Source organism: Jaculus jaculus, chromosome 6 (genome assembly GCF_020740685.1).
Source record: "Jaculus jaculus isolate mJacJac1 chromosome 6, mJacJac1.mat.Y.cur, whole genome shotgun sequence".
Lineage (NCBI taxonomy): Eukaryota > Metazoa > Chordata > Mammalia > Rodentia > Dipodidae > Jaculus > Jaculus jaculus.
In genome coordinates, this window is record NC_059107.1 from 42620765 (window position 1) to 42631329 (window position 10565).

Genomic DNA, 10565 nt, shown 5'->3' on the forward strand with positions numbered 1-10565 from the left:
GCTCCTTTCAGTAATCTCTCCTGTTAAATGTTTAATGTTGTGGATATTTGTTTTGTACCTTTAATGTAGGTGTCAGATGTGACATCCAGATGACCTAGACTCCATCCTTCCTGTCTGCATCTCAGGAAAACACAGTCTCCTTCTTCTGCCAGACTAGTGAGGATATTTCTTGATTTTTACTTTAGTATCAGCAAAACACAAGGGCTTCTCTTAAGCCCCTGATATATTATGTATCCAGCTTGGATAATGGAGTTCCATCAAGGTTCAGTGGCAGTGTATCTGGGACATAACATTTTCTCGCCATCAATAGCTCGAAGCATGAAGATGTTGCAACCTATTACTTCCACAGTATGTTTTCCTCACAACAATACAAGACATAACACAAACCTCCCAGGGAAGCAGAAGTGAGAGGCTGGGCTGCCCCTGGTGCCTACATTGGCTAAGTGTATTCTCAGATATAACTTTGAAAGACAATGAGGTTTTAATAGAAGCTGCCAAGCAAGCCCTTACGTCTTTACTCTGTCGTTCTTTCCTCCCTATGCACCACAGAAGTAACTGGGTCCCTCTTGACTTCATGAAGCATTGAGGTTAGTATACCTGCCCCATCTGAGCTGCATCATGAGCTGGATATAAGCAGGAGAAACTACAGATATGATGAGCTGGGACTATTTAACAAAGGATATTAGAGTCTACCCTACAGCAATTACCTGGCTTAGCTAAGGTGAGTCAGGTGACCAGAAGGTTTGATAATTGAAATAGACAATTTTATGCATCTTGTATATCTAAGAAAGAAGATGGTATGTAAGATATGGCAAACAAAATTCTATTTTGAATTAGAAGTTCTCAATATATATTCTGAACTCTCTTGTACCTCACTCTATAATCAGAGCTTTCCTGTGCTTTTATTCCACTTTACAAATCTCCTTCCACACGTTTATATATGGCATTCAAAATTTGAGAAAGGAGACTTGAAGGAACCTGTTTGGGTCTGGGTTTCCCTCAGGCCCAGTTTGGTTAGTTGTCCATGGATGCTATAACATTTCAAAAAAAAAAAAAAATGAAGTTTTCAACAACAGAGATGTAATCTCTTACAGAGATTAAAGTTCAGGATTATAAACCAGTTTTAATGAGCCAGAATCTAGGGTGAACAGGAAACTCCACAGGTTTTATGTGCTCAAATCACACCATCTCTATACTCCATGTTCATTGTATAGCAAAACAGTGAAACAATGAACAAATGTTGTCAGCTTTATCAAAAGCAGGTTAGAAAACTCATGAGAGAAAACATGAGGAAGGTCATCAGACCCCCACCTGAGATCTCAGGTGCTGCCTGCACTAGCTGTGTGCAGTAAGGGATCTGATGGCCTGGGGAGAGACAGAGTATACACAGGGCAAATAACCACGGAGCAATAAGTTCCATAAAGATGGTTTCTTCAGAGTCTCCATGTTCTGTAAGTAAATTCTGAGGCTGAGGGAGAAGGATCCGTGATGCTAATCCCAGCACAGTGAGTCCCACTGAGTTGCTGCTTTGGGGTCTCTTTATCTGTAAGTAAGCCCTCACCCCAAGGCTGAGGGAAGAGCATCCACAGGGATAATCCAGACATAGGGAGCCCTATTGAAGTGCTACTCTGTAGTCTCCATACTCCTGGACAGGGACAAGGAGCTTCTGAAACTCTCCATGATGAAGGGTAAACTGAGATTTTTTGGTGGTGTGGCTTCTCTGAGGTCCCCTGCTCTGTATGTAAGCCCTTACCCTGTGCTCTGAGGGGGCAGCATCTGAGGAATAATTTTAATACAGGAAGCCTATCAAAGTGGCTGCTTTGGTGGTTCCACATTCCTAGAAATAACTCCTCTCTATGTGCTACAGTCAGCCCCAATAAACTCATTGGTTTGCCAAACTGGTGTTGGTGCAATTGCACGTCTACCATCTGAGCCCTACTTGAGGTGAAATATGTGCTCAAGTTTCCCCAGGGGAAAAGTTTTCCACAACAGTATTCCCATTGTAATCCCCTCTTCTGTCTGTGATAAATAGGCTGGGTAGCCCTCTTATAAGGACAATTATGTAATTATTGTTACAACTAGAGTAAATCCATTTTTGGACTCTGACATTTCATTGTCAGTGTGGCCCTCACAATTATCACATTCCTGGAGTGATTCAAACCACCCATCCCCATAATTACTTTCCTATAGTGGCCCAAGCCCTGAGGCAGGGTAAACTGCTCTGCAATCATGGAATTCCAGTGATCCCTCCAATCACATAAGTATCCCCTAGTCTAACAGAACACAGAGAGACCTGGATGGAATCCAGAAGAAAGCTAGTCCCCAATTAGCCTGTCTAGTGCTGGAAAGTGCACCATGAGCTACTAGAGGAAAGTGGCCATCTGATGTGAGCAAGCTGGGGTCGAAGTAACTTAGAAGTAACCAGCCTGACAAGAAGTACACACCAGTGAAATAGTGGCACACTGCCTTAGTGGGTAACCAATGGCTTTCTGATTGGCTAAGAGATCTGCTCAGTGAAAAGGAACCCACATCTGGAACTGAGAACCAGGTCTGAATGATATGGAGACAAAGATTATGCTCTCCAATTCCAAGCTCCCACCAGTCTTTGGCTAAAAGAGGGACGACTTCCATCAAAATCTCCCTAAATTAATGATGCTTATCCAATTTAACCCATGATGACTTCACTTTCCATTATGGAATCTATTTTTCTTTCTCAGAAGGTAGTGAGACCCAAGGAGATAAACCACCCCTCATACCTCAGCCAAGGCCCAGATAAAAACCACAGTGGGGAGATGAGCAAGAGTGCTGCTTCCACGGTAAGCCTGGCAACCAGCTGAGTGAAGGAGATACATACTGAGGATGCACAACACTTACCAAAGCAGAAATCCAGAGACTCCTAAGAGCTCATCACTGAAGTAGATTTAAAACACACCCACCAAGGCTTGGAATTTTGTGGAAGACAGAGAAGAAAGAAAGATTGTAACAGCCACAGGTTGGGAAATCATTCCCAGAGGCACTGCAACCCCCAAATAACTGGCTGTTGCTCCCACAACACATAACCCACAGCCCCATGGCAAATACCGACAACACCACCAAGGAGGGTCTCCTGCATAATGGGAGAAGGAAGGAGGGAAAAGATAGTTCCAACACATGATGCATCCATATGAAATATGCATACCCAGCCAGCAGTACCACTGAGATCCAACTCTTCTTCCTGTCCATACATACAACACAGAATCTCTCCCCCATTTCTCTCAACAGAGTTCCCCCCCAACACACACACTTTAGTTGATACAGTTAGGTTAATATCCACCATTAACTATTATTATTTTCTATTTGTTCTTTGTTTCTACTTTGATCTTTCACTATTAAAGCTGTCCTTTGTGTTTTTCACTGAGATCTTATATGGTTCCAGTGATTCAATATATTTTCCTTCCTTAGTTACTTATAGTTAATTCTTTGCTTGTAGTAATGATTGCCTGAGAGTTTGAAGTTTAAATTTTTGGCAATTCTAAGCCCACTCTTATAGAACACACTTAATCATGTAAATATTTTCTGAACAAAATAGTCTTAATACAAATAAACTTCCAAAAATGATAGACTAGAAATTCAATTTAAAAATTACCTCAAAATCAGAATTAAGAGGTTTTCTATCTGAAGCATGTGGTACTATTAATATAAAATAAGCACTGAAGAGCTGCTTTCACATATTCTGCTGCCATAAAAGTAACCCTTTTACTTGTTTACTCAGTATATACAAAGAGGGAACCAAAGGCAGACAAAATTAATTTTAAAATATATTATTTTAGTAAGTAAAATGTCTTGCATCAGAGAGGTGTTTTCCACAAGAACATTAAAGGACAAACTAGTCCTATAATTCTTTTGTGGGCCCTCAAATCTGCTCATGTATGAATCAGAACACACCACTCCTTGCATAGAGAGGGCAAGTGTGTGAGCACAGGCCTATGTGGATGAAGAGAAGCTGTGGTTCCCAGCTCTCACTGACAGGCAGAGCTCCAGAAGTGGTTAGTGTTGAAGGCTGAGACACTGTAGAAGAGGCTATAGCCCTGCTTATAGCAGTAATCTGCCACAACCTCAGTGCTGATGATGCTGAGGATGGTGAGAGGGAAGTGCATCCCAGATCCACTGCTATTAATCCTGCTGTGACCCATGATGGCCAGGTGGATGCCCAGATGATCAGATTAATTGACTGTACCTGTATATTTTCCCCTGTAGGCAGCAAGCTAAATAGATTTTATTAGTTTAGACTCCATTTGACTTGTAGCTGATGGTGACCCTCTTCCTAAATACCCAGCCACAGGCTCCAGAGGCAGAGTTATCATGTTCCCATAGACAATTGCACAGGAGTGGACAGAGAACATACAAAGGTATGTATACAAAGGATGAAAGCATCACTGAGTGCATATCTAAAATTTTCACTGGGGAGGCAAAAGCAAGAAGATCAGGAATTCAAGGTTACCCTCAGCTACATAATAGGCTTTGAAGCTAACTTGAAATCATCACCTGTCTGATGCACTTAAAGTTTTTTTTGTTTGTTTGTTTTTGTTTTCTCCCAGAGGAGCCTGTATAAAGTATCAGGGAGTATGTCAGCAAAAGATCATGTGCATGGGACCTGAGCACAAACAATGGAACAATGAAATAAATGTGAGCATATTTGATCATATCTAGCTTACAAATAACCAGAAATAAACTCTGAAACAGAATTTTCAAAGATGTACTATAGGTATAGCAATGAAATATTGTTTATATATCAACCACACTTACTAGCTACAAGCTAGTTGAAAACATAAATTACTCTCATATAAATTTGATGTGTATGTCAGCATATAATCTGAGGACTTGAGACATATACCATGTCACCAGCACATGGGTTGCAGCCATGTCATTGAATAAACTAAAGGCGTATGTTATAGATTTATATCCCAATAACTCATTCTATTCGGTATAGTAAATACATATGTGAACTCCTATCAGACAAGTCACAATTGGATGCCTCCCAATGCATCCAAACAAAACTCAGCACAACATTATTAATTTGAAAAATAAATCACTGTATGCATGTGAGTCACCTTTGTCATCTCTCTACAGTTCAACAGGTTTGTTCTATAGCCTCTCAGATTGTCTCAAACCTGTCCATGAAGAAGCCTAAAGAGAGACACTGAGGATATTCAAAGTGCACCAAAGCAAAAACTCAGATGTGGCTGAGTACTCAACAATGAAGTAGAATTAAAACATACCCACAAAGGCTCAAAAAAGTTTGAAGTAGAAGAGTTGGAAAGAATGTAAGAGACACAGGGTGGGAAGAAATATCCAGAGACATAGTCCTCCCCATAATGACAGACTGCTGCTCTCACAACTCATAACCTACAACTGCATGATGAATGTCAGCAATCCCACCAAGAAGGGCCCTCAGTAGAGTGGGAGAAGGGAGGAGGAAAATGTGATGTGTCCATACAAAGTTTCTATGAGAAAGCAAGCTAGAGCTAAGCTGAAAGCTTCCTCCCTATAGACCAGCTGACAGAAATCTGGAAAAAGCTACACTGTATGCAGCTGTATGAGAAATAGAAGTCTTAAGTAGAGATAAACAATAGTGGACACTGAAAGCCTTCAGTTTGGCCAGCCAGGCCAAATGAGACATTTGGTGCAATAGTGGCACATCTCTTAAGAGGGAAACCAACCACTCTCTAATTGGACCAAAGGCCCACTCCATGGGAGGGAATACATGTCTGGTACTGAAAACCTAGTCAAAAACCTATGATGATCCCACCAAACTTCCTGATAACCACTTCTCCTAACCTCCATACCCATATATTAATGCAATTCTCACTTTTGGATAGTGAAGCTTCTCTTTTCAGATGGTGGTGACCACTGGAATGACTCAAAAGCACCATGACAGAGGGGTGTTCAGCACTGAAACATCTCTATCACATCATCCAAGGATCAGGATCCATTATGGAAGAGATGGCAGAAAGAATGTAAGAGCCAAAGGAAGGATAGGGCTGCGTACAATGCAATCTTTCAGACACAAAATGGCCTGGCTCATGACCTCACAGTGCCTGATACAACCTACACAAGACCCCCTTAACAGGAGAAAAAGGTGATAGCATCAAAATAAAAGACCAGGGCTGGAAAAATGGCTTAGTAGTTAAGGCACATGCCTGCAAAACCTAAGGACTCATGTTCAACTCTCCAGGTCCTAAATAAACCAGATGCACAAGGTAATGCATGCATGCAAGGTCACACATGTGCACAAGGTGGCACACACATTTGGAGTTCAATTACAATAGCTGGAGGTACTGGATCACCAATTCTCTCTCTTTTTCTCTATCTATATCTCTCTCACATAAAAATGGGGGGAGAAGGCCAGTCTCTTAGGCTTGCCTCAAAAAAATTAATTAATTAATTAATTAGAGACCAATTGAGAAGGGGAGGGGATATGATGAAGAATGTATTTGTGAAGAGGAAAGTGGGGCAAGGGAGGGAATTATCATGGTTTATTGTCTATAATTGCAAAAGTTGTGAACTTTAAAAGTTTTAAAAAGCAGGGCTGGAGAGATGACTTAGTGGTTAAGTGCTTGCCTATGAAGCCTGAAGACCCCGGTTCAAGGTTCAATTCTCCAGGACCCACCTTAGCCAGATGCACAAGGGGGCGCACATGTCTGGAGTTCATTTGCAGTGGCTGGAGGCCCTGGCATGCCTATTCTCTCTCTCTCTCTATCTGCCTCTTTCTCTCTCTCTTTCTCTCTCTCTCTGTCCATCGCTTTCAAATAAATAAATAAAACAAAAAAAAAGTTTTTAAACACGTTTTAAAAAGCGGGGCATGGTGGTACATGTCCTTAATCCCAGCACTCGAGAGGCAGAGGTAGGAGGATCCACATGAGTTTGAGGCCACCCTGAGACTACATAGTGAATTCCAGGTCAGTATGGACTAGAGCAAGACCCTATATCAGACAACCAAAATAAATAAATAAATAGATAAATATTTTTAGCAAAATAAAAATTTAAAAAATAGGGCTAGAGAGATTGCTTAGTAATTAAGGCACTTACCTATGAAGCCTAAGGACCCAGGTTTGATTCCTCAGTAACCACATGAGCCAGATGAACAAGGTGGCACATGTGTCTGGAGTTTGTTTGCAATGGCTGGAGGCCCAGGCATGCCCATTCACTCTCTTGCTCTCTCTCTCTCTCTCTCTCTCTCTCCATCTTTCTCCCTCTCACATAAATAAATATAAATAAAGTAGGTTTTCTTAAGATTTTTATGGACAACTTCCATAATTATAGACAATAATTCATGGTAATTCCCCACCCACACTTTCCCCTTTGCAACTCCACTCTCCCTCATATCCTTTCCTCCTCTTAATCAGTCTCTTTTATTTTTATGTAATCATTTTTTTCCTCCTATTTTGATGGTCTTTGTGTAGTCAGTGTCAGGCACTGTGAGGTCATGGATATCCATGGAGGAGAGTGCTATAAGTTCTACCCTTCCTTTGGCTCTTACATTATGTCACCTCTTCCTCAACAGACACTGAGCCTTGGAAGGTGTGATAGAGATGTTTCAGTGCTGAAGACTCGCCTGTCACTTCTCAGTACCATGGTGCTTTCTGAGTCATCCCAAGGTCACTGCCATCTGAAAAGAGAAGCTTCATTAACCAAAAGTGAGAGTAGTATTAATATATATAAGTATGAACATTAAGAGAAGTGCTTTCTGGGAAGTTTGGTGAGTATAGTCAATACATTAAGTCAGATACCAGCAGAGGTTACACCCCTATGGCTCATGACTTCCCCTATCATAGGTTCTCAGTATCAGGCATGTATTCCATCCCATGCAGTGAGCCTCCAGTCCAATTAGAGAGAAGTCAGTTTCCCCTGTAATAGACATGCCACTATTGCACCTGTTGGCTCATTTGTCCTGGCTAGCCACATTGAAAGCTTAGAGTGTGAATTCCAGGAAGCATCAGGAAAATCAGAACTTATACTGAAATCGTACCTCAAAAAGGAGATGGACACAATGCAAAATAACACAACAGAAATCAAAAATCAATGAGAAATTATAAAAACCTCTCTAGAACCCCTCACCAACAGTTACTCATGTGGAAGACAGAACCTATAACCTGGGAGACAAGACAGAAGAAATTGATTGGGAGGTCAAAAACTTCACTAAGTTCACAAAATCAAGTGAACAGAATATGAGGAAACTGTGGGATACCCTAAAATGAACAAACATAGGGATCATGGGTATGCCAGAAGAGGAAATCCATGCCAGAGACATAGAGAATGTATTCAGCAAAATTATTGAAGAAAATTTTCCAAATTTCTCAAAAGAGAGGCCCATCCAGATACAAGAAGCCCTCAGAACACCAAGCAAAGAGGACCAAAGTAGAAACACTCCAAGGCACATCATACTTAAAACTCTTCTTTTTAAGTTCCAAATTCTTCCTTTATTACATAAAGCTAGTATTGCTACTTTAAGCTCAACTGTGTGTGCATCTCTACATTATTCTGTGTCATGCCTGTGATGTTAACAATCACTTCCAAGTTCCATGGTCCCCACTCCCATTTCCCCCAGCTGATAAACTGCTCTAGGAACTTACATTCTCCCACACCCATGAGGAAATATACTCAACATCCTTCCACATTTTATTTGACCAGATGCAGGACAGTTCTGAAGGAGACAAAATTAAAGATCTCAAAAGTATCCTAGTTTATCAATACACTATCATTTTCATTAACAAGGCAGATTACAATGGAGCCCAAATTTACATTATAATTAGTTGTTATAAGACATTGCACATTCTCCTGAGGATATACCATGATTTCTAAGGCACAAGGTCACTCAGCAGCCTCCTGGCCCAGGAGTCTGGAGGTACAGGGCTGCTTCCTGCATTCCAACAGCATGCTTGGCATGGTGCTTTACAAGGTCAGCGTGAACTGTAAGTGCACACAAGTCTGACACAGTCTCATCACACACTTGGGGGCATTAAAAGACTGCCTGACTGCTGTTTTAGTGTGTATTAGGGTTATTACATGTTATAAAGAGAATTATATCCCATTATTTTGTTTAGGTCAAGAAGAATAGAAAATTTGGGACCAAAATTATGAGAAAATTATAATTAATTTTCTAAGCAAAAGAAACAACTGCCAAGATTAACAAAGAATTCATTCTTTTCATATAGCCTTACATAGTTGTGAACTGCATTATTAAAAATCCTGAACTTAAAAATATTTGTTTCCCTTATATAGCAAGAGAAGAGCATTAAACATGGAAGCTTTCAATTTGTGGCACTGACGGATGAGCTACATAGGAGATCCTTCAAAAGCTTCGATTAGGGATCCACCTAGCTTTTCAGCAATACAAGTCTGATTGAGGTCTTCTGGGCCATTTGCTTGATATTCATGCTTTATGCCTTGAAATTTCTTTTTCTGGCATCCTCTGAGCTCACATGGATCATTTTGCTCTTCAAAGGTGCTAGTTCTGGTGCCCATAAAAAAAAAAAATCAGTTCTTCTTTTCTAGACTCCTTGATTTCAAAACTTGCATCATATATAGCATAATGACAATCTTTTTCAGGAAACATTCCCACAAAATGCTTGAAAGGATCAGTTATGGTGACACCAACATCTCCAACCAAGATCTCTTTGCCTTCACAAACAATAATACACTTTTTGTCTGCACTAAGATGAAAATTGACAGCCTTCTTTCTTTTCTTGATTTCTTCTGGTGTGGAGCATTTCCAAATTTTCATGTCATAAAAAATGTGACATACTTCATCAGCAGTTTGCACTCCTAAGGCCATGTTCACTGCAGTGGACTGAAAAGACAACAAAGAAGTGGTGGAAGTTGACGGGTCTGGGCAGTGTCCTCCTTGTAGTAGCCAGACTGAGAGCAAGTGCCCATACTTAAAACTCTTAACAATAAAAACAAATAGTCTTAGAACCAGCAAGAGAGAAACAACTCACAACATACAAAGGCAATCCTATCAGAATAATATCAGATTTCTCAATGGAAACCCTTAAAGCCAGAAGGGCCTGGAATGGAACACTTCAAAGTCTAAAACCTAAGGCTTCCAAGCCAGCCATGGTGGTGCATGCCTTTAATCCCAGCACTCAGGAGGCAGAGGTAGGAGGATTGCAGTGAGTTTGAGGCCACCTTTAAACTACAGAGTGAATTCCAGGGGAGCCTGGGCTACAGTGAGACCCTACTTTGAAAAAAAAAAAAAGTGAGGCTACCATTGTAATACACTCTACCCAGCAAAAATATCCCTCATATTAGATGGTGAAAGGACAACTTTTCATGAAAAATGTCAGCTCTATGAATATGTAAACACAAAGCCAAACTTACAAAGAATATTTTAGGAAATACTCCACACAGAACAGCCAAACAACCAATCTCAAGAGCCAACAAGATGAAGATCACAATAACCAAAAATAGACCAGGCTCAATATAGTACAAAGCACAAGAAAACACAAAACCCCATTAAATACCTCAACATGGCAAGGATTAATTCAAATCTCACAGTGATAATTTTAAGTATTAATGGTCTTAAC

At 40.6% G+C, this 10565-nt stretch overlaps 1 pseudogene; it reads right to left on the reverse strand.

Moving 5' to 3' along the window:
- Positions 1–9315: 9315 nt before the first annotated feature.
- LOC101601006 lies at positions 9316–9814 on the reverse strand (annotated as a pseudogene).
- Between the last annotated feature and the right edge of the window lie 751 nt (positions 9815–10565).